The following is a 24,082-nucleotide window of genomic DNA, read 5'->3' on the forward strand; positions in this document are numbered from 1 at the left end:
CGAACAGAAGACAGTGACCTCGAGCATGAACAACGAAAGGAGGACGAACGTGCTGGCAAAGGTGATGCGTCCTAATTCGCGAACTAATGTCACAATGTGCAGTCATGGCTGGCTTCACAGCCACCGGTGGCAACTCTAATGAGTGTTACGCATGCGCAGGGAGACCCTTCTCTTTCGGAAGACAGCAACCTCCATTAAACTACAACCCACGTGCCCCTCCCCCCACCCCCCACCCACCCGAATCGATGGCACTCTTCTCTCAGACTAAAGCCCCACTCTTCCTGGCTATAGATGCTCTCTCCTGGACGAGACACCTTCTCCAAGATTACAACCCCCATCCCTGGACTACAGCCCCCAACACAGGCTACATCCCCCCTCTCCGAGATGCCCCATTCCTCAAGATGACACTCCACTCCCCAGATACACCCCCCTCCACCAAACTACATCTCCTCCCCAGACTACACTACCACTTCCCCAGACGACACAGCCATCCAGAGACAACATCCCCCTTCTCCCCAGACTGAACCCCCCTCACCCAGGCCCTTTTACACTGCTCGTCAGATGGTACACATTTTTACCACTTCCCTTACCTGTGTTAACATGACGAATGCGGCATTGGGGTGCGTCATTTTCATCCTAGTCCTTAGTTGCCAAAGTAAGTAGTGTCAGAGGCAACATGTTTGACATCAGTGTAAAAGTTTCCGCGCCTTCCCGGGACGACGACGTTGCATTAATGCTGAACGTCCCGCCTACCATTGCGCCGGGATGTCGGATCTCTGTGAAGAAGGTCGCACTGACCCGGCTTTTCTTGGTTTAGTGTGAACGACAGCTTTAAACACTGGTTGTTCACTCACCAATTAATGGGTTCGATAGCCGCTTACAGCTGGCCACAATATCCAACTGTAAAGCCACCTCTTGTACACCAAAGCTGGTGTCAGGTGGCCACCTGAAAGTGGAGAACCCGGGCAGGAGGAGCACCGACTTAACCTTTCGGTTGAAAAGGGGTTGTCAGACAACAGACCTACCTCTCCCAGACTACAGACCTGCCTCCCTAAATGACAGATTCCCTTCCCCCAGACTACAGACACCGTCTCCAAGACTACAGCCCCACTGTCCAAGAGCCCACCCTCCCCGACAAAAGACCCCGCCCAACTGAGTGGAGCTCCCCACTCGACTACAGACCCCCTCTGCCAGAAAATAACCCCTCTCCCACAGACGTCTCCTTGCCTCCATCCCCTTCACACCTCCTCCCTGCCCCAACCCGCATCCTCCATCCCTCCACTTTCCTCTTGTTATGCTCTCCCTCCCTCCCTCCCTCCATCACACCCGCTCCTCCACCTCCCTCGCCCATTTCTCCCCGTTTCCTCCCAAATCACTTCCTCCCTCCTCTGTCCCTCATCGACCCTACCCCTACACCCCACTCACTCCCATCCCGTCCAACTCACTCACTCCTTTCCCCACCCATCACCCCATTCACACCCTCCCAACAACCCTCCCCTCCACCCCCTGCCTGTCATTCCACCTTCCACTCCTCCACACCGTCCGTCACGCAGCCCTCCAACCCTTCCTCCCTCCCTCACACAGCCCTCCGCCCCCTCCCTCCCTACCTTCATCCACTCACCACCCGTTCACACAGCCCTCCGCCCCCTCACTCCCAGCGAGCCACGTTCAAATCAGGCGCCTCCAGCGTATCTCGGCCAAACGCGCAGCCGAGCCATCGTTAGCGCCCATGACGTCACCCACCGCAAGTGGTAGGTCTTTCACACTCCTCCTTCCTGTCCATCAGCCGACTTCCCAGCACCTCAGCCAATTAGGGGACGGACCCGGGTTCGTGGCTGCGGAGACCGCGCGATTGGCAGGTGGAAATGGGCGGGTCCTCGACGGCGTGTTTCCTCCTCAGCCCCACCTCCCGATGGGTCCCAGTGGCACTCGGGACAGTTGGCAGGTTGGTCAATGGAGTCTGGCTTCTTTGGAAAATCTTGCCCCCTCAACAAGGCCAGAACTCTTCTGCTGCCGGACAACGTCGGACTCAAAGCAGAGGAGAAGCCCGTCAAACAACGAAGGGAGGACGAACGTGTTGGCAACGGTGATGCGTCCTAACTCGTGAATTAATGTCACAATTTGCAGTCATGGCTGGCTTCACAGCCAGCGGTGGCAACTCTCGTGAGCGTCACGCATGCGCCGGGAACAGTGCGACACTCAGTGGTCAGGGTCCAATGGCAAGCCGCTCCCACTAAGGGATCTTCCTTTTACGGCAGATATGCAAATGAAGGGAAGCAAAGTAGAAGATATAGAAAATATCAACAATAATGAAAGAATCGAAGTCAAATCTGGAATTGGAAACTGATTGTGGGGAGTTGGTGCAATAGAAGGTTGAAAAAGATCCAGCTCGCTATGATCTAAAGGGGGAAGGTTGGAGGTTGGGGGAGTGGGAACGAGCGAGCGAAAGCATACTTACCTGGCAGGGGAGAATCGGTGGTCATGATGGCCGATCTCCCAGGACGAGGCTATCCCATTGCACTTCGGGTGTGCTGACGCCTGCGATGTCCCCAAATGCGGGATACTCGACTGCAAAATTTGTGGTAGTGGGGGACTGCGTTCGCGCTCTCCCCTGATCTTTACTTCCAAAGACAGAATTCATTTCTACTCATTATTAACCCGTTTCATACCGACTCTCTCTTCTTAATGGTCCTTTCATGTGCTGTTATAGTCTTCGTGGGAGACCCTCTCATTGCAAACTCTCCACCCGTCTTCACTCACCCTCTGACGCTCACCAAATCTCCCCACTAAAACAACAAATCCAATTCACTCTCATCACCCAATTTCTACACAACCTATCAAAATCTTCACCATACAGCTTCCCCCTGTAATGGAGGATTTAGAACAGCTTATGCAAGAAGGGATGCAGTTGCATCAGAAGACATAATCTAAATACCACTATGGGGCCCAGGGATGCAGTTGTCTTTTGTTGGTTGCAGACTGTCATGAGACCTTGAAGATTATTAAATCATTAGTTCAAAGAGATAAGATCTGAAGTAAACAACATTTGGGTAATATAAGCCATGGTCCCACTGCTGAAGTTTGAGACTCTCCAAGAGGTAGCAATATCTCTCAGCAAGAAGAAGAACTTCAAGAGTCCAGCTAACGTCCTGGTCGAGGGAGGTAGAGAAGCTGCTACCGGCGCCCCGACAACCTATACAAGTGTGCAGTCCTTGCTAGGCGTTGAAAAGTATAATTGGCAAGGCCTTGCATATTGTAGTTTGAATTCAGCTTTAGATTTTGTAATAAAGCATTGTATAAACTGAACTGCTCTCGGTGTGTGTGTGTGTGTGTGTCTATTTTCTTTCGGTAGCTCAAACACTGTGACCAATCAAAAATGAACAAAATGAGAGGGAAAAGTTGACCCAAGACAACGCCCCCCGTCGCCGCCCCACCACACCCCCCCCCCCCACCCCGCCTTATCATATTACACCAAATTTCCTTAACTCTATCAGAAGCCGGACGAAGATTTGCTATCGCCAAAATTCCCCAGGCAGTAAAAGGGAAGCAAAAGACAGGCGTCCCTATCCCCAAAAGTCATTATGTCCAGGAGCCTGCAAACTACGCAGCCTTCAGTTCAAACCATCGCTAATCCCAGCTACACACACGCGCAAACCTCACACATGATTAGGAAGCCCTCGCCACCCTTACAACACCAGCTACCCCTTCAGCCAGTCTAAAGCCAGTCACCAGCAGCTCGCAGCCTGTGTGGCTTCATCAACTCCAGCCCACCGCCTGTGTGGTCTTCAGCCACAAAGCCCCTCACTGCTCCTTTGCTGTCCTACTTCCAAAATTAGCTCAAAACACATTGGAAAAAATAAACCCAGCTTCCAACAACAGGCTGCGGAAACCAATATTGAAATTAGGTAAAACATTATTTTTGAAAGCCAATGACACCGTTCAGTCAAAATGAGAGTCACTTCACTTTTTCACATTTTAATTAGAACTCCGCACAGTTCAAATCAACTACAAGCATACATTTCACAATAAGTTATTAACAAAGAAGAAAACTTTCAGGCTTTTTACACCCATTTTATACATTCTCATCCATGTACACCGTGACCTTTGTTCCCGGTTCCCACCTCTGTGACACCTTGTCATTTCACCCCAAACCCCCACCCCGCTCCCCTTTGAGAGGTGAAGGATGGGTCACTCCTGTGCCACGTATGGCAGTACCGAGAAATCCTCGCGCCATTTTGCCCCTAATCGTGAGGGAGCACCATGTCCACAGTTCCAGACTACAGCTCCTTCCATTAAACTACAACACCCGCGCTCACCCCCACCCGAAACGACGGCACTCTTCTCTCAGACGAAAGCCCCACTCTTCCTGACTATAGTGTCTGATGATGGGAGGACTCAAGAGCAGGGGTGGTCAAACCACGACTCACAAGACAAGTGCAGACTTTTGACATTGACCTGTGGTTCACCGAGGTATTTTGACTGTGTAGTGTTAATGCGTGAAATTCACGGATTGTCAGTAAGATGCAGTCCGCACGTCCGTCCGAGCTCGCGATACCCTAGTCATGGAACATCGCTCTAGCTGCCCTCCCATCCGAACTCCTGACTGTCCGACCAGCCGAACCCTCAACGCCATGATAACCCGCCCACCGAAGGTCTGGTCACCCAACCGCCCTCCCACCGAAGCTCCAAATGTATCAACCCCACACCCACTGAAGCTCCCGATGCCAGCCGAGCTCCTGCTGCACTGACCGCCCCCGGTCACCCACCCACCGAGACTCTGGATACCCCGACCGCCCACCCACCAAAGATGCTGACGCCCTGATTACACACCACCAAAGCTCCCATCACCAGCCCACCAAAGCAGCCCACCAAAGCTACCCACCGAAACTCCTGTCAGCCGACCGCACAGCACAGAAGCTCCCAATGTAACAACCGCTCACCCACCGAAGGGCGTGACACCCCGACCACACGCCCTCCGAACCTCCCGACGCCCTGACCGTGGACTCCGCCTCGGTTGCACCCGCCCCCCTCCACCCATCGATGCTCCTGACGTCTCCATTGGTAACAGCAGTCAAAAGTTGAATACATGTTGTAGAAATTTTCCCCTAAAATTAGTTCCACAAAAATTCACCTATTACACGTTCGTGCAGTATGTGCCCAATTAGCAGTGTTTAAAAATACATTCATGAATAAATATTGTTACCTACATGTATTTTTCAACATTTATATAACATTTTTGTAACCATATGTGGCTCTTATGTTAAGCAAAGGTGTCCACCACTTCTCTACACGGTGGCCCTTCCCCACAGTTTCCTCGCGTTGGCTGCACCAGGCCTCAGTGCCAGATGTTCCGGAGGGTCAGCTCAGGGTACCATCCCACCAGATCCATCGAGTCCTCTTCTCCCAGTTTCTGCAGGACATTCCGTGCTGGTCACTGCCTGATCGCCTTCTGGTTAGAAATGTTCTCCTGGAAACACCTTTCCACAAAGTATAGGTGGTGTGGCAAAGTCCAGCTGACCGGGACATAGCGTGGCTTTGGGGCCAGGCTTATCTTTCGCAACTCCTGATTCAGCTAGAACCTCAGCACGTAGTGGCACTTGGTGACCTCCTCCTTTGCTTCCACGCACAACCTGATGCAGCCACACACGAGGGTGGTCATCAGAATGAGAGCCAAGTTTAATAACACCTTGTTCTCATGTTTTAGTGACGGCGCTCTTTCGGACACGATTTACTATGGACTCCCCACAGTTGGGCGCCAGGGCGGAGAGGTGAAGGATGGGTCACTCCTGTCCCAGGTGTGGCAGAACCGAGAAAACCTCGCGCCGTTTGACCAATTTCTTCCCCAAAATCGTGAGGGAGCACCATGTCCACAGTTCCAAATTTTGGTGGACCTTTGCAATTCCCTCTGACCAATTCTTATAACACACCTCAGCCTCTCCATATAAGATCCCCCGTGCCTTCAGGTGGTCAGATCTGACTGTGATGAGGGATGGTGGACCAGTCGGGACAGTTACCAGGTTCACCCTGGTGCCTAATGCCGACGCAAACTGCCCACATCAGTCTCCAGACCGTTTGTGTATCCGAACAGAAGACAGTGACCTCGAGCATGAACAACGAAAGGAGGACGAACGTGCTGGCAAAGGTGATGCGTCCTAATTCGCGAACTAATGTCACAATGTGCAGTCATGGCTGGCTTCACAGCCACCGGTGGCAACTCTAATGAGTGTTACGCATGCGCAGGGAGACCCTTCTCTTTCGGAAGACAGCAACCTCCATTAAACTACAACCCACGTGCCCCTCCCCCCACCCCCCACCCACCCGAATCGATGGCACTCTTCTCTCAGACTAAAGCCCCACTCTTCCTGGCTATAGATGCTCTCTCCTGGACGAGACACCTTCTCCAAGATTACAACCCCCATCCCTGGACTACAGCCCCCAACACAGGCTACATCCCCCCTCTCCGAGATGCCCCATTCCTCAAGATGACACTCCACTCCCCAGATACACCCCCCTCCACCAAACTACATCTCCTCCCCAGACTACACTACCACTTCCCCAGACGACACAGCCATCCAGAGACAACATCCCCCTTCTCCCCAGACTGAACCCCCCTCACCCAGGCCCTTTTACACTGCTCGTCAGATGGTACACATTTTTACCACTTCCCTTACCTGTGTTAACATGACGAATGCGGCATTGGGGTGCGTCATTTTCATCCTAGTCCTTAGTTGCCAAAGTAAGTAGTGTCAGAGGCAACATGTTTGACATCAGTGTAAAAGTTTCCGCGCCTTCCCGGGACGACGACGTTGCATTAATGCTGAACGTCCCGCCTACCATTGCGCCGGGATGTCGGATCTCTGTGAAGAAGGTCGCACTGACCCGGCTTTTCTTGGTTTAGTGTGAACGACAGCTTTAAACACTGGTTGTTCACTCACCAATTAATGGGTTCGATAGCCGCTTACAGCTGGCCACAATATCCAACTGTAAAGCCACCTCTTGTACACCAAAGCTGGTGTCAGGTGGCCACCTGAAAGTGGAGAACCCGGGCAGGAGGAGCACCGACTTAACCTTTCGGTTGAAAAGGGGTTGTCAGACAACAGACCTACCTCTCCCAGACTACAGACCTGCCTCCCTAAATGACAGATTCCCTTCCCCCAGACTACAGACACCGTCTCCAAGACTACAGCCCCACTGTCCAAGAGCCCACCCTCCCCGACAAAAGACCCCGCCCAACTGAGTGGAGCTCCCCACTCGACTACAGACCCCCTCTGCCAGAAAATAACCCCTCTCCCACAGACGTCTCCTTGCCTCCATCCCCTTCACACCTCCTCCCTGCCCCAACCCGCATCCTCCATCCCTCCACTTTCCTCTTGTTATGCTCTCCCTCCCTCCCTCCCTCCATCACACCCGCTCCTCCACCTCCCTCGCCCATTTCTCCCCGTTTCCTCCCAAATCACTTCCTCCCTCCTCTGTCCCTCATCGACCCTACCCCTACACCCCACTCACTCCCATCCCGTCCAACTCACTCACTCCTTTCCCCACCCATCACCCCATTCACACCCTCCCAACAACCCTCCCCTCCACCCCCTGCCTGTCATTCCACCTTCCACTCCTCCACACCGTCTGTCACGCAGCCCTCCAACCCTTCCTCCCTCCCTCACACAGCCCTCCGCCCCCTCCCTCCCTACCTTCATCCACTCACCACCCGTTCACACAGCCCTCCGCCCCCTCACTCCCAGCGAGCCACGTTCAAATCAGGCGCCTCCAGCGTATCTCGGCCAAACGCGCAGCCGAGCCATCGTTAGCGCCCATGACGTCACCCACCGCAAGTGGTAGGTCTTTCACACTCCTCCTTCCTGTCCATCAGCCGACTTCCCAGCACCTCAGCCAATTAGGGGACGGACCCGGGTTCGTGGCTGCGGAGACCGCGCGATTGGCAGGTGGAAATGGGCGGGTCCTCGACGGCGTGTTACCTCCTCAGCCCCACCTCCCGATGGGTCCCAGTGGCACTCGGGACAGTTGGCAGGTTGGTCAATGGAGTCTGGCTTCTTTGGAAAATCTTGCCCCCTCAACAAGGCCAGAACTCTTCTGCTGCCGGACAACGTCGGGCTCAAAGCAGAGGAGAAGCCCGTCAAACAACGAAGGGAGGACGAACGTGTTGGCAACGGTGATGCGTCCTAACTCGTGAATTAATGTCACAATTTGCAGTCATGGCTGGCTTCACAGCCAGCGGTGGCAACTCTCGTGAGCGTCACGCATGCGCCGGGAACAGTGCGACACTCAGTGGTCAGGGTCCAATGGCAAGCCGCTCCCACTAAGGGATCTTCCTTTTACGGCAGATATGCAAATGAAGGGAAGCAAAGTAGAAGATATAGAAAATATCAACAATAATGAAAGAATCGAAGTCAAATCTGGAATTGGAAACTGATTGTGGGGAGTTGGTGCAATAGAAGGTTGAAAAAGATCCAGCTCGCTATGATCTAAAGGGGGAAGGTTGGAGGTTGGGGGAGTGGGAACGAGCGAGCGAAAGCATACTTACCTGGCAGGGGAGAATCGGTGGTCATGATGGCCGATCTCCCAGGACGAGGCTATCCCATTGCACTTCGGGTGTGCTGACGCCTGCGATGTCCCCAAATGCGGTATACTCGACTGCAAAATTTGTAGTAGTGGGGGACTGCGTTCGCGCTCTCCCCTGATCTTTACTTCCAAAGACAGAATTCATTTCTACTCATTATTAACCTGTTTCATACGGACTCTCTCTTCTTAATGGTCCTTTCATGTGCTGTTATAGTCTTCGTGGGAGACCCTCTCATTGCAAAATCTCCACCCGTCTTCACTCACCCTCTGACGCTCACCAAATCTCCCCACTATAACAACAAATCCAATTCACTCTCATCACCCAATTTCTACACAACCTATCAAAATCTTCACCATACAGCTTCCCCCTGTAATGGAGGATTTAGAACAGCTTATGCAAGAAGGGATGCAGTTGCATCAGAAGACATAATCTAAATACCACTATGGGGCCCAGGGATGCAGTTGTCTTTTGTTGCTTGCAGACTGTCATGAGACCTTGAAGATTATTAAATCATTAGTTCAAAGTGATAAGATCTGAAGTAAACAACATTTGGGTAATATAAGCCATGGTCCCACTGCTGAAGTTTGAGACTCTCCAAGAGGTAGCAATATCTCTCAGCAAGAAGAAGAACTTCAAGAGTCCAGCTAACGTCCTGGTCGAGGGAGGTAGAGAAGCGGCTACCGGCGCCCCGACAACCTATACAAGTGTGCAGTCCTTGCTAGGCGTTGAAAAGTATAATTGGCAAGGCCTTGCATATTGTAGTTTGAATTCAGCTTTAGATTTTGTAATAAAGCATTGTATAAACTGAACTGCTCTCGGTGTGTGTGTGTGTGTGTGTCTATTTTCTTTCGGTAGCTCAAACACTGTGACCAATCAAAAATGAACAAAATGAGAGGGAAAAGTTGACCCAAGACAACGCCCCCCGTCGCCGCCCCACCACACCCCCCCCCCACCCCGCCTTATCATATTACACCAAATTTCCTTAACTCTATCAGAAGCCGGACGAAGATTTGCTATCGCCAAAATTCCCCAGGCAGTAAAAGGGAAGCAAAAGACAGGCGTCCCTATCCCCAAAAGTCATTATGTCCAGGAGCCTGCAAACTACGCAGCCTTCAGTTCAAACCATCGCTAATCCCAGCTACACACACGCGCAAACCTCACACATGATTAGGAAGCCCTCGCCACCCTTACAACACCAGCTACCCCTTCAGCCAGTCTAAAGCCAGTCACCAGCAGCGCGCAGCCTGTGTGGCTTCATCAACTCCAGCCCACCGCCTGTGTGGTCTTCAGCCACAAAGCCCCTCACTGCTCCTTTGCTGTCCTACTTCCAAAATTAGCTCAAAACACATTGGAAAAAATAAACCCAGCTTCCAACAACAGGCTGCGGAAACCAATATTGAAATTAGGTAAAACATTATTTTTGAAAGCCAATGACACCGTTCAGTCAAAATGAGAGTCACTTCACTTTTTCACATTTTAATTAGAACTCCGCACAGTTCAAATCAACTACAAGCATACATTTCACAATAAGTTATTAACAAAGAAGAAAACTTTCAGGCTTTTTACACCCATTTTATACATTCTCATCCATGTACACCGTGACCTTTGTTCCCGGTTCCCACCTCTGTGACACCTTGTCATTTCACCCCAAACCCCCACCCCGCTCCCCTTTGAGAGGTGAAGGATGGGTCACTCCTGTGCCACGTATGGCAGTACCGAGAAATCCTCGCGCCATTTTGCCCCTAATCGTGAGGGAGCACCATGTCCACAGTTCCAGACTACAGCTCCTTCCATTAAACTACAACACCCGCGCTCACCCCCACCCGAAACGACGGCACTCTTCTCTCAGACGAAAGCCCCACTCTTCCTGACTATAGTGTCTGATGATGGGAGGACTCAAGAGCAGGGGTGGTCAAACCACGACTCACAAGACAAGTGCAGACTTTTGACATTGACCTGTGGTTCACCGAGGTATTTTGACTGTGTAGTGTTAATGCGTGAAATTCACGGATTGTCAGTAAGATGCAGTCCGCACGTCCGTCCGAGCTCGCGATACCCTAGTCATGGAACATCGCTCTAGCTGCCCTCCCATCCGAACTCCTGACTGTCCGACCAGCCGAACCCTCAACGCCATGATAACCCGCCCACCGAAGGTCTGGTCACCCAACCGCCCTCCCACCGAAGCTCCAAATGTATCAACCCCACACCCACTGAAGCTCCCGATGCCAGCCGAGCTCCTGCTGCACTGACCGCCCCCGGTCACCCACCCACCGAGACTCTGGATACCCCGACCGCCCACCCACCAAAGATGCTGGCGCCCTGATTACACACCACCAAAGCTCCCATCACCAGCCCACCAAAGCAGCCCACCAAAGCTACCCACCGAAACTCCTGTCAGCCGACCGCACAGCACAGAAGCTCCCAATGTAACAACCGCTCACCCACCGAAGGGCGTGACACCCCGACCACACGCCCTCCGAACCTCCCGACGCCCTGACCGTGGACTCCGCCTCGGTTGCACCCGCCCCCCTCCACCCATCGATGCTCCTGACGTCTCCATTGGTAACAGCAGTCAAAAGTTGAATACATGTTGTAGAAATTTTCCCCTAAAATTAGTTCCACAAAAATTCACCTATTACACGTTCGTGCAGTATGTGCCCAATTAGCAGTGTTTAAAAATACATTCATGAATAAATATTGTTACCTACATGTATTTTTCAACATTTATATAACATTTTTGTAACCATATGTGGCTCTTATGTTAAGCAAAGGTGTCCACCACTTCTCTACACGGTGGCCCTTCCCCACAGTTTCCTCGCGTTGGCTGCACCAGGCCTCAGTGCCAGATGTTCCGGAGGGTCAGCTCAGGGTACCATCCCACCAGATCCATCGAGTCCTCTTCTCCCAGTTTCTGCAGGACATTCCGTGCTGGTCACTGCCTGATCGCCTTCTGGTTAGAAATGTTCTCCTGGAAACACCTTTCCACAAAGTATAGGTGGTGTGGCAAAGTCCAGCTGACCGGGACATAGCGTGGCTTTGGGGCCAGGCTTATCTTTCGCAACTCCTGATTCAGCTAGAACCTCAGCACGTAGTGGCACTTGGTGACCTCCTCCTTTGCTTCCACGCACAACCTGATGCAGCCACACACGAGGGTGGTCATCAGAATGAGAGCCAAGTTTAATAACACCTTGTTCTCATGTTTTAGTGACGGCGCTCTTTCGGACACGATTTACTATGGACTCCCCACAGTTGGGCGCCAGGGCGGAGAGGTGAAGGATGGGTCACTCCTGTCCCAGGTGTGGCAGAACCGAGAAAACCTCGCGCCGTTTGACCAATTTCTTCCCCAAAATCGTGAGGGAGCACCATGTCCACAGTTCCAAATTTTGGTGGACCTTTGCAATTCCCTCTGACCAATTCTTATAACACACCTCAGCCTCTCCATATAAGATCCCCCGTGCCTTCAGGTGGTCAGATCTGACTGTGATGAGGGATGGTGGACCAGTCGGGACAGTTACCAGGTTCACCCTGGTGCCTAATGCCGACGCAAACTGCCCACATCAGTCTCCAGACCGTTTGTGTATCCGAACAGAAGACAGTGACCTCGAGCATGAACAACGAAAGGAGGACGAACGTGCTGGCAAAGGTGATGCGTCCTAATTCGCGAACTAATGTCACAATGTGCAGTCATGGCTGGCTTCACAGCCACCGGTGGCAACTCTAATGAGTGTTACGCATGCGCAGGGAGACCCTTCTCTTTCGGAAGACAGCAACCTCCATTAAACTACAACCCACGTGCCCCTCCCCCCACCCCCCACCCACCCGAATCGATGGCACTCTTCTCTCAGACTAAAGCCCCACTCTTCCTGGCTATAGATGCTCTCTCCTGGACGAGACACCTTCTCCAAGATTACAACCCCCATCCCTGGACTACAGCCCCCAACACAGGCTACATCCCCCCTCTCCGAGATGCCCCATTCCTCAAGATGACACTCCACTCCCCAGATACACCCCCCTCCACCAAACTACATCTCCTCCCCAGACTACACTACCACTTCCCCAGACGACACAGCCATCCAGAGACAACATCCCCCTTCTCCCCAGACTGAACCCCCCTCACCCAGGCCCTTTTACACTGCTCGTCAGATGGTACACATTTTTACCACTTCCCTTACCTGTGTTAACATGACGAATGCGGCATTGGGGTGCGTCATTTTCATCCTAGTCCTTAGTTGCCAAAGTAAGTAGTGTCAGAGGCAACATGTTTGACATCAGTGTAAAAGTTTCCGCGCCTTCCCGGGACGACGACGTTGCATTAATGCTGAACGTCCCGCCTACCATTGCACCGGGATGTCGGATCTCTGTGAAGAAGGTCGCACTGACCCGGCTTTTCTTGGTTTAGTGTGAACGACAGCTTTAAACACTGGTTGTTCACTCACCAATTAATGGGTTCGATAGCCGCTTACAGCTGGCCACAATATCCAACTGTAAAGCCACCTCTTGTACACCAAAGCTGGTGTCAGGTGGCCACCTGAAAGTGGAGAACCCGGGCAGGAGGAGCACCGACTTAACCTTTCGGTTGAAAAGGGGTTGTCAGACAACAGACCTACCTCTCCCAGACTACAGACCTGCCTCCCTAAATGACAGATTCCCTTCCCCCAGACTACAGACACCGTCTCCAAGACTACAGCCCCACTGTCCAAGAGCCCACCCTCCCCGACAAAAGACCCCGCCCAACTGAGTGGAGCTCCCCACTCGACTACAGACCCCCTCTGCCAGAAAATAACCCCTCTCCCACAGACGTCTCCTTGCCTCCATCCCCTTCACACCTCCTCCCTGCCCCAACCCGCATCCTCCATCCCTCCACTTTCCTCTTGTTATGCTCTCCCTCCCTCCCTCCCTCCATCACACCCGCTCCTCCACCTCCCTCGCCCATTTCTCCCCGTTTCCTCCCAAATCACTTCCTCCCTCCTCTGTCCCTCATCGACCCTACCCCTACACCCCACTCACTCCCATCCCGTCCAACTCACTCACTCCTTTCCCCACCCATCACCCCATTCACACCCTCCCAACAACCCTCCCCTCCACCCCCTGCCTGTCATTCCACCTTCCACTCCTCCACACCGTCCGTCACGCAGCCCTCCAACCCTTCCTCCCTCCCTCACACAGCCCTCCGCCCCCTCCCTCCCTACCTTCATCCACTCACCACCCGTTCACACAGCCCTCCGCCCCCTCACTCCCAGCGAGCCACGTTCAAATCAGGCGCCTCCAGCGTATCTCGGCCAAACGCGCAGCCGAGCCATCGTTAGCGCCCATGACGTCACCCACCGCAAGTGGTAGGTCTTTCACACTCCTCCTTCCTGTCCATCAGCCGACTTCCCAGCACCTCAGCCAATTAGGGGACGGACCCGGGTTCGTGGCTGCGGAGACCGCGCGATTGGCAGGTGGAAATGGGCGGGTCCTCGACGGCGTGTTACCTCCTCAGCCCCACCTCCCGATGGGTCCCAGTGGCACTCGGGACAGTTGGCAGGTTGGTCAATGGAGTCTGGCTTCTTTGGAAAATCTTGCCCCCTCAACAAGGCCAGAACTCTTCTGCTGCCGGACAACGTCGGGCTCAAAGCAGAGGAGAAGCCCGTCAAACAACGAAGGGAGGACGAACGTGTTGGCAACGGTGATGCGTCCTAACTCGTGAATTAATGTCACAATTTGCAGTCATGGCTGGCTTCACAGCCAGCGGTGGCAACTCTCGTGAGCGTCACGCATGCGCCGGGAACAGTGCGACACTCAGTGGTCAGGGTCCAATGGCAAGCCGCTCCCACTAAGGGATCTTCCTTTTACGGCAGATATGCAAATGAAGGGAAGCAAAGTAGAAGATATAGAAAATATCAACAATAATGAAAGAATCGAAGTCAAATCTGGAATTGGAAACTGATTGTGGGGAGTTGGTGCAATAGAAGGTTGAAAAAGATCCAGCTCGCTATGATCTAAAGGGGGAAGGTTGGAGGTTGGGGGAGTGGGAACGAGCGAGCAAAAGCATACTTACCTGGCAGGGGAGAATCGGTGGTCATGATGGCCGATCTCCCAGGACGAGGCTATCCCATTGCACTTCGGGTGTGCTGACGCCTGCGATGTCCCCAAATGCGGTATACTCGACTGCAAAATTTGTAGTAGTGGGGGACTGCGTTCGCGCTCTCCCCTGATCTTTACTTCCAAAGACAGAATTCATTTCTACTCATTATTAACCTGTTTCATACGGACTCTCTCTTCTTAATGGTCCTTTCATGTGCTGTTATAGTCTTCGTGGGAGACCCTCTCATTGCAAACTCTCCACCCGTCTTCACTCACCCTCTGACGCTCACCAAATCTCCCCACTAAAACAACAAATCCAATTCACTCTCATCACCCAATTTCTACACAACCTATCAAAATCTTCACCATACAGCTTCCCCCTGTAATGGAGGATTTAGAACAGCTTATGCAAGAAGGGATGCAGTTGCATCAGAAGACATAATCTAAATACCACTATGGGGCCCAGGGATGCAGTTGTCTTTTGTTGGTTGCAGACTGTCATGAGACCTTGAAGATTATTAAATCATTAGTTCAAAGAGATAAGATCTGAAGTAAACAACATTTGGGTAATATAAGCCATGGTCCCACTGCTGAAGTTTGAGACTCTCCAAGAGGTAGCAATATCTCTCAGCAAGAAGAAGAACTTCAAGAGTCCAGCTAACGTCCTGGTCGAGGGAGGTAGAGAAGCTGCTACCGGCGCCCCGACAACCTATACAAGTGTGCAGTCCTTGCTAGGCGTTGAAAAGTATAATTGGCAAGGCCTTGCATATTGTAGTGTGAATTCAGCTTTAGATTTTGTAATAAAGCATTGTATAAACTGAACTGCTCTCGGTGTGTGTGTGTGTGTGTGTCTATTTTCTTTCGGTAGCTCAAACACTGTGACCAATCAAAAATGAACAAAATGAGAGGGAAAAGTTGACCCAAGACAACGCCCCCCGTCGCCGCCCCACCACCCCCCCCCCCCCCCACCCCCCGCCTTATCATATTACACCAAATTTCCTTAACTCTATCAGAAGCCGGACGAAGATTTGCTATCGCCAAAATTCCCCAGGCAGTAAAAGGGAAGCAAAAGACAGGCGTCCCTATCCCCAAAAGTCATTATGTCCAGGAGCCTGCAAACTACGCAGCCTTCAGTTCAAACCATCGCTAATCCCAGCTACACACACGCGCAAACCTCACACATGATTAGGAAGCCCTCGCCACCCTTACAACACCAGCTACCCCTTCAGCCAGTCTAAAGCCAGTCACCAGCAGCCCGCAGCCTGTGTGGCTTCATCAACTCCAGCCCACCGCCTGTGTGGTCTTCAGCCACAAAGCCCCTCACTGCTCCTTTGCTGTCCTACTTCCAAAATTAGCTCAAAACACATTGGAAAAAATAAACCCAGCTTCCAACAACAGGCTGCGGAAACCAATATTGAAATTAGGTAAAACATTATTTTTGAAAGCCAATGACACCGTTCAGTCAAAATGAGAGGCACTTCACTTTTTCACATTTTAATTAGAACTCCGCACAGTTCAAATCAACTACAAGCATACATTTCACAATAAGTTATTAACAAAGAAGAAAACTTTCAGGCTTTTTACACCCATGTTATACATTCTCATCCATGTACACCGTGACCTTTGTTCCCGGTTCCCACCTCTGTGACACCTTGTCATTTCACCCCAAACCCCCACCCCGCTCCCCTTTGAGAGGTGAAGGATGGGTCACTCCTGTGCCACGTATGGCAGTACCGAGAAATCCTCGCGCCATTTTGCCCCTAATCGTGAGGGAGCACCATGTCCACAGTTCCAGACTACAGCTCCTTCCATTAAACTACAACACCCGCGCTCACCCCCACCCGAAACGACGGCACTCTTCTCTCAGACGAAAGCCCCACTCTTCCTGACTATAGTGTCTGATGATGGGAGGACTCAAGAGCAGGGGTGGTCAAACCACGACTCACAAGACAAGTGCAGACTTTTGACATTGACCTGTGGTTCACCGAGGTATTTTGACTGTGTAGTGTTAATGCGTGAAATTCACGGATTGTCAGTAAGATGCAGTCCGCACGTCCGTCCGAGCTCGCGATACCCTAGTCATGGAACATCGCTCTAGCTGCCCTCCCATCCGAACTCCTGACTGTCCGACCAGCCGAACCCTCAACGCCATGATAACCCGCCCACCGAAGGTCTGGTCACCCAACCGCCCTCCCACCGAAGCTCCAAATGTATCAACCCCACACCCACTGAAGCTCCCGATGCCAGCCGAGCTCCTGCTGCACTGACCGCCCCCGGTCACCCACCCACCGAGACTCTGGATACCCCGACCGCCCACCCACCAAAGATGCTGACGCCCTGATTACACACCACCTAAGCTCCCATCACCAGCCCACCAAAGCAGCCCACCAAAGCTACCCACCGAAACTCCTGTCAGCCGACCGCACAGCACAGAAGCTCCCAATGTAACAACCGCTCACCCACCGAAGGGCGTGACACCCCGACCACACGCCCTCCGAACCTCCCGACGCCCTGACCGTGGACTCCGCCTCGGTTGCACCCGCCCCCCTCCACCCATCGATGCTCCTGACGTCTCCATTGGTAACAGCAGTCAAAAGTTGAATACATGTTGTAGAAATTTTCCCCTAAAATTAGTTCCACAAAAATTCACCTATTACACGTTCGTGCAGTATGTGCCCAATTAGCAGTGTTTAAAAATACATTCATGAATAAATATTGTTACCTACATGTATTTTTCAACATTTATATAACATTTTTGTAACCATATGTGGCTCTTATGTTAAGCAAAGGTGTCCACCACTTCTCTACACGGTGGCCCTTCCCCACAGTTTCCTCGCGTTGGCTGCACCAGGCCTCAGTGCCAGATGTTCCGGAGGGTCAGCTCAGGGTACCATCCCACCAGATCCATCGAGTCCTCTTCTCCCAGTTTCTGCAGGACATTCCGTGCTGGTCACTGCCTGATCGCCTTCTGGTTAGAAATGTTCTCCTGGAAACACCTTTCCACAAAGTATAGGTGGTGTGGCAAAGTCCAGCTGACCGGGACATAGCGTGGCTTTGGGGCCAGGCTTATCTTTCGCAACTCCTGATTCAGCTAGAACCTCAGCACGTAGTGGCACTTGGTGACCTCCTCCTTTGCTTCCACGCACAACCTGATGCAGCCACACACGAGGGTGGTCATCAGAATGAGAGCCAAGTTTAATAACACCTTGTTCTCATGTTTTAGTGACGGCGCTCTTTCGGACACGATTTACTATGGACTCCCCACAGTTGGGCGCCAGGGCGGAGAGGTGAAGGATGGGTCACTCCTGTCCCAGGTGTGGCAGAACCGAGAAAACCTCGCGCCGTTTGACCAATTTCTTCCCCAAAATCGTGAGGGAGCACCATGTCCACAGTTCCAAATTTTGGTGGACCTTTGCAATTCCCTCTGACCAATTCTTATAACACACCTCAGCCTCTCCATATAAGATCCCCCGTGCCTTCAGGTGGTCAGATCTGACTGTGATGAGGGATGGTGGACCAGTCGGGACAGTTACCAGGTTCACCCTGGTGCCTAATGCCGACGCAAACTGCCCACATCAGTCTCCAGACCGTTTGTGTATCCGAACAGAAGACAGTGACCTCGAGCATGAACAACGAAAGGAGGACGAACGTGCTGGCAAAGGTGATGCGTCCTAATTCGCGAACTAATGTCACAATGTGCAGTCATGGCTGGCTTCACAGCCACCGGTGGCAACTCTAATGAGTGTTACGCATGCGCAGGGAGACCCTTCTCTTTCGGAAGACAGCAACCTCCATTAAACTACAACCCACGTGCCCCTCCCCCCACCCCCCACCCACCCGAATCGATGGCACTCTTCTCTCAGACTAAAGCCCCACTCTTCCTGGCTATAGATGCTCTCTCCTGGACGAGACACCTTCTCCAAGATTACAACCCCCATCCCTGGACTACAGCCCCCAACACAGGCTACATCCCCCCTCTCCGAGATGCCCCATTCCTCAAGATGACACTCCACTCCCCAGATACACCCCCCTCCACCAAACTACATCTCCTCCCCAGACTACACTACCACTTCCCCAGACGACACAGCCATCCAGAGACAACATCCCCCTTCTCCCCAGACTGAACCCCCCTCACCCAGGCCCTTTTACACTGCTCGTCAGATGGTACACATTTTTACCACTTCCCTTACCTGTGTTAACATGACGAATGCGGCATTGGGGTGCGTCATTTTCATCCTAGTCCTTAGTTGCCAAAGTAAGTAGTGTCAGAGGCAACATGTTTGACATCAGTGTAAAAGTTTCCGCGCCTTCCCGGGACGACGACGTTGCATTAATGCTGAACGTCCCGCCTACCATTGCGCCGGGATGTCGGATCTCTGTGAAGAAGGTCGCACTGACCCGGCTTTTCTTGGTTTAGTGTGAACGACAGCTTTAAACACTGGTTGTTCACTCACCAATTAATGGGTTCGATAGCCGCTTACAGCTGGCCACAATATCCAACTGTAAAGCCACCTCTTGTACACCAAAGCTGGTGTCAGGTGGCCACCTGAAAGTGGAGAACCCGGGCAGGAGGAGCACCGACTTAACCTTTCGGTTGAAAAGGGGTTGTCAGACAACAGACCTACCTCTCCCAGACTACAGACCTGCCTCCCTAAATGACAGATTCCCTTCCCCCAGACTACAGACACCGTCTCCAAGACTACAGCCCCACTGTCCAAGAGCCCACCCTCCCCGACAAAAGACCCCGCCCAACTGAGTGGAGCTCCCCACTCGACTACAGACCCCCTCTGCCAGAAAATAACCCCTCTCCCACAGACGTCTCCTTGCCTCCATCCCCTTCACACCTCCTCCCTGCCCCAACCCGCATCCTCCATCCCTCCACTTTCCTCTTGTTATGCTCTCCCTCCCTCCCTCCCTCCATCACACCCGCTCCTCCACCTCCCTCGCCCATTTCTCCCCGTTTCCTCCCAAATCACTTCCTCCCTCCTCTGTCCCTCATCGACCCTACCCCTACACCCCACTCACTCCCATCCCGTCCAACTCACTCACTCCTTTCCCCACCCATCACCCCATTCACACCCTCCCAACAACCCTCCCCTCCACCCCCTGCCTGTCATTCCACCTTCCACTCCTCCACACCGTCCGTCACGCAGCCCTCCAACCCTTCCTCCCTCCCTCACACAGCCCTCCGCCCCCTCCCTCCCTACCTTCATCCACTCACCACCCGTTCACACAGCCCTCCGCCCCCTCACTCCCAGCGAGCCACGTTCAAATCAGGCGCCTCCAGCGTATCTCGGCCAAACGCGCAGCCGAGCCATCGTTAGCGCCCATGACGTCACCCACCGCAAGTGGTAGGTCTTTCACACTCCTCCTTCCTGTCCATCAGCCGACTTCCCAGCACCTCAGCCAATTAGGGGACGGACCCGGGTTCGTGGCTGCGGAGACCGCGCGATTGGCAGGTGGAAATGGGCGGGTCCTCGACGGCGTGTTACCTCCTCAGCCCCACCTCCCGATGGGTCCCAGTGGCACTCGGGACAGTTGGCAGGTTGGTCAATGGAGTCTGGCTTCTTTGGAAAATCTTGCCCCCTCAACAAGGCCAGAACTCTTCTGCTGCCGGACAACGTCGGGCTCAAAGCAGAGGAGAAGCCCGTCAAACAACGAAGGGAGGACGAACGTGTTGGCAACGGTGATGCATCCTAACTCGTGAATTAATGTCACAATTTGCAGTCATGGCTGGCTTCACAGCCAGCGGTGGCAACTCTCGTGAGCGTCACGCATGCGCCGGGAACAGTGCGACACTCAGTGGTCAGGGTCCAATGGCAAGCCGCTCCCACTAAGGGATCTTCCTTTTACGGCAGATATGCAAATGAAGGGAAGCAAAGTAGAAGATATAGAAAATATCAACAATAATGAAAGAATCGAAGTCAAATCTGGAATTGGAAACTGATTGTGGGGAGTTGGTGCAATAGAAGGTTGAAAAAGATCCAGCTCGCTATGATCTAAAGGGGGAAGGTTGGAGGTTGGGGGAGTGGGAACGAGCGAGCAAAAGCATACTTACCTGGCAGGGGAGAATCGGTGGTCATGATGGCCGATCTCCCAGGACGAGGCTATCCCATTGCACTTCGGGTGTGCTGACGCCTGCGATGTCCCCAAATGCGGTATACTCGACTGCAAAATTTGTAGTAGTGGGGGACTGCGTTCGCGCTCTCCCCTGATCTTTACTTCCAAAGACAGAATTCATTTCTACTCATTATTAACCTGTTTCATACGGACTCTCTCTTCTTAATGGTCCTTTCATGTGCTGTTATAGTCTTCGTGGGAGACCCTCTCATTGCAAACTCTCCACCCGTCTTCACTCACCCTCTGACGCTCACCAAATCTCCCCACTAAAACAACAAATCCAATTCACTCTCATCACCCAATTTCTACACAACCTATCAAAATCTTCACCATACAGCTTCCCCCTGTAATGGAGGATTTAGAACAGCTTATGCAAGAAGGGATGCAGTTGCATCAGAAGACATAATCTAAATACCACTATGGGGCCCAGGGATGCAGTTGTCTTTTGTTGGTTGCAGACTGTCATGAGACCTTGAAGATTATTAAATCATTAGTTCAAAGAGATAAGATCTGAAGTAAACAACATTTGGGTAATATAAGCCATGGTCCCACTGCTGAAGTTTGAGACTCTCCAAGAGGTAGCAATATCTCTCAGCAAGAAGAAGAACTTCAAGAGTCCAGCTAACGTCCTGGTCGAGGGAGGTAGAGAAGCTGCTACCGGCGCCCCGACAACCTATACAAGTGTGCAGTCCTTGCTAGGCGTTGAAAAGTATAATTGGCAAGGCCTTGCATATTGTAGTGTGAATTCAGCTTTAGATTTTGTAATAAAGCATTGTATAAACTGAACTGCTCTCGGTGTGTGTGTGTGTGTGTGTCTATTTTCTTTCGGTAGCTCAAACACTGTGACCAATCAAAAATGAACAAAATGAGAGGGAAAAGTTGACCCAAGACAACGCCCCCCGTCGCCGCCCCACCACCCCCCCCCCCCCCCACCCCCCGCCTTATCATATTACACCAAATTTCCTTAACTCTATCAGAAGCCGGACGAAGATTTGCTATCGCCAAAATTCCCCAGGCAGTAAAAGGGAAGCAAAAGACAGGCGTCCCTATCCCCAAAAGTCATTATGTCCAGGAGCCTGCAAACTACGCAGCCTTCAGTTCAAACCATCGCTAATCCCAGCTACACACACGCGCAAACCTCACACATGATTAGGAAGCCCTCGCCACCCTTACAACACCAGCTACCCCTTCAGCCAGTCTAAAGCCAGTCACCAGCAGCCCGCAGCCTGTGTGGCTTCATCAACTCCAGCCCACCGCCTGTGTGGTCTTCAGCCACAAAGCCCCTCACTGCTCCTTTGCTGTCCTACTTCCAAAATTAGCTCAAAACACATTGGAAAAAATAAACCCAGCTTCCAACAACAGGCTGCGGAAACCAATATTGAAATTAGGTAAAACATTATTTTTGAAAGCCAATGACACCGTTCAGTCAAAATGAGAGGCACTTCACTTTTTCACATTTTAATTAGAACTCCGCACAGTTCAAATCAACTACAAGCATACATTTCACAATAAGTTATTAACAAAGAAGAAAACTTTCAGGCTTTTTACACCCATGTTATACATTCTCATCCATGTACACCGTGACCTTTGTTCCCGGTTCCCACCTCTGTGACACCTTGTCATTTCACCCCAAACCCCCACCCCGCTCCCCTTTGAGAGGTGAAGGATGGGTCACTCCTGTGCCACGTATGGCAGTACCGAGAAATCCTCGCGCCATTTTGCCCCTAATCGTGAGGGAGCACCATGTCCACAGTTCCAGACTACAGCTCCTTCCATTAAACTACAACACCCGCGCTCACCCCCACCCGAAACGACGGCACTCTTCTCTCAGACGAAAGCCCCACTCTTCCTGACTATAGTGTCTGATGATGGGAGGACTCAAGAGCAGGGGTGGTCAAACCACGACTCACAAGACAAGTGCAGACTTTTGACATTGACCTGTGGTTCACCGAGGTATTTTGACTGTGTAGTGTTAATGCGTGAAATTCACGGATTGTCAGTAAGATGCAGTCCGCACGTCCGTCCGAGCTCGCGATACCCTAGTCATGGAACATCGCTCTAGCTGCCCTCCCATCCGAACTCCTGACTGTCCGACCAGCCGAACCCTCAACGCCATGATAACCCGCCCACCGAAGGTCTGGTCACCCAACCGCCCTCCCACCGAAGCTCCAAATGTATCAACCCCACACCCACTGAAGCTCCCGATGCCAGCCGAGCTCCTGCTGCACTGACCGCCCCCGGTCACCCACCCACCGAGACTCTGGATACCCCGACCGCCCACCCACCAAAGATGCTGACGCCCTGATTACACACCACCTAAGCTCCCATCACCAGCCCACCAAAGCAGCCCACCAAAGCTACCCACCGAAACTCCTGTCAGCCGACCGCACAGCACAGAAGCTCCCAATGTAACAACCGCTCACCCACCGAAGGGCGTGACACCCCGACCACACGCCCTCCGAACCTCCCGACGCCCTGACCGTGGACTCCGCCTCGGTTGCACCCGCCCCCCTCCACCCATCGATGCTCCTGACGTCTCCATTGGTAACAGCAGTCAAAAGTTGAATACATGTTGTAGAAATTTTCCCCTAAAATTAGTTCCACAAAAATTCACCTATTACACGTTCGTGCAGTATGTGCCCAATTAGCTGTGTTTAAAAATACATTCATGAATAAATATTGTTACCTACATGTATTTTTCAACATTTATATAACATTTTTGTAACCATATGTGGCTCTTATGTTAAGCAAAGGTGTCCACCACTTCTCTACACGGTGGCCCTTCCCCACAGTTTCCTCGCGTTGGCTGCACCAGGCCTCAGTGCCAGATGTTCCGGAGGGTCAGCTCAGGGTACCATCCCACCAGATCCATCGAGTCCTCTTCTCCCAGTTTCTGCAGGACATTCCGTGCTGGTCACTGCCTGATCGCCTTCTGGTTAGAAATGTTCTCCTGGAAACACCTTTCCACAAAGTATAGGTGGTGTGGCAAAGTCCAGCTGACCGGGACATAGCGTGGCTTTGGGGCCAGGCTTATCTTTCGCAACTCCTGATTCAGCTAGAACCTCAGCACGTAGTGGCACTTGGTGACCTCCTCCTTTGCTTCCACGCACAACCTGATGCAGCCACACACGAGGGTGGTCATCAGAATGAGAGCCAAGTTTAATAACACCTTGTTCTCATGTTTTAGTGACGGCGCTCTTTCGGACACGATTTACTATGGACTCCCCACAGTTGGGCGCCAGGGCGGAGAGGTGAAGGATGGGTCACTCCTGTCCCAGGTGTGGCAGAACCGAGAAAACCTCGCGCCGTTTGACCAAT

At 52.3% G+C, this 24,082-nt stretch overlaps 4 non-coding genes across 4 annotated transcripts; all 4 read left to right on the forward strand.

Annotated features, from left to right (window-relative positions):
* Positions 1-2,450: 2,450 nt before the first annotated feature.
* On the forward strand, positions 2,451-2,614 carry LOC138755903 (U1 spliceosomal RNA). Its single transcript, XR_011352615.1, has one exon. It is a non-coding gene; the product is annotated as a U1 spliceosomal RNA (small nuclear RNA).
* A 5,917-nt stretch (positions 2,615-8,531) lies between these two features.
* LOC138755914 (U1 spliceosomal RNA) lies at positions 8,532-8,695 on the forward strand. Its single transcript, XR_011352626.1, has one exon. It is a non-coding gene; the product is annotated as a U1 spliceosomal RNA (small nuclear RNA).
* A 5,915-nt stretch (positions 8,696-14,610) lies between these two features.
* LOC138755915 (U1 spliceosomal RNA) lies at positions 14,611-14,774 on the forward strand. Its single transcript, XR_011352627.1, has one exon. It is a non-coding gene; the product is annotated as a U1 spliceosomal RNA (small nuclear RNA).
* Positions 14,775-20,694: 5,920 nt separating this feature from the next.
* Positions 20,695-20,858, forward strand: LOC138755916 (U1 spliceosomal RNA). Its single transcript, XR_011352628.1, has one exon. It is a non-coding gene; the product is annotated as a U1 spliceosomal RNA (small nuclear RNA).
* Positions 20,859-24,082: the final 3,224 nt, after the last annotated feature.

The sequence above is a fragment of the Narcine bancroftii genome, chromosome 2 (assembly GCF_036971445.1).
Source record: "Narcine bancroftii isolate sNarBan1 chromosome 2, sNarBan1.hap1, whole genome shotgun sequence".
NCBI classification, from domain to species: domain Eukaryota; kingdom Metazoa; phylum Chordata; class Chondrichthyes; order Torpediniformes; family Narcinidae; genus Narcine; species Narcine bancroftii.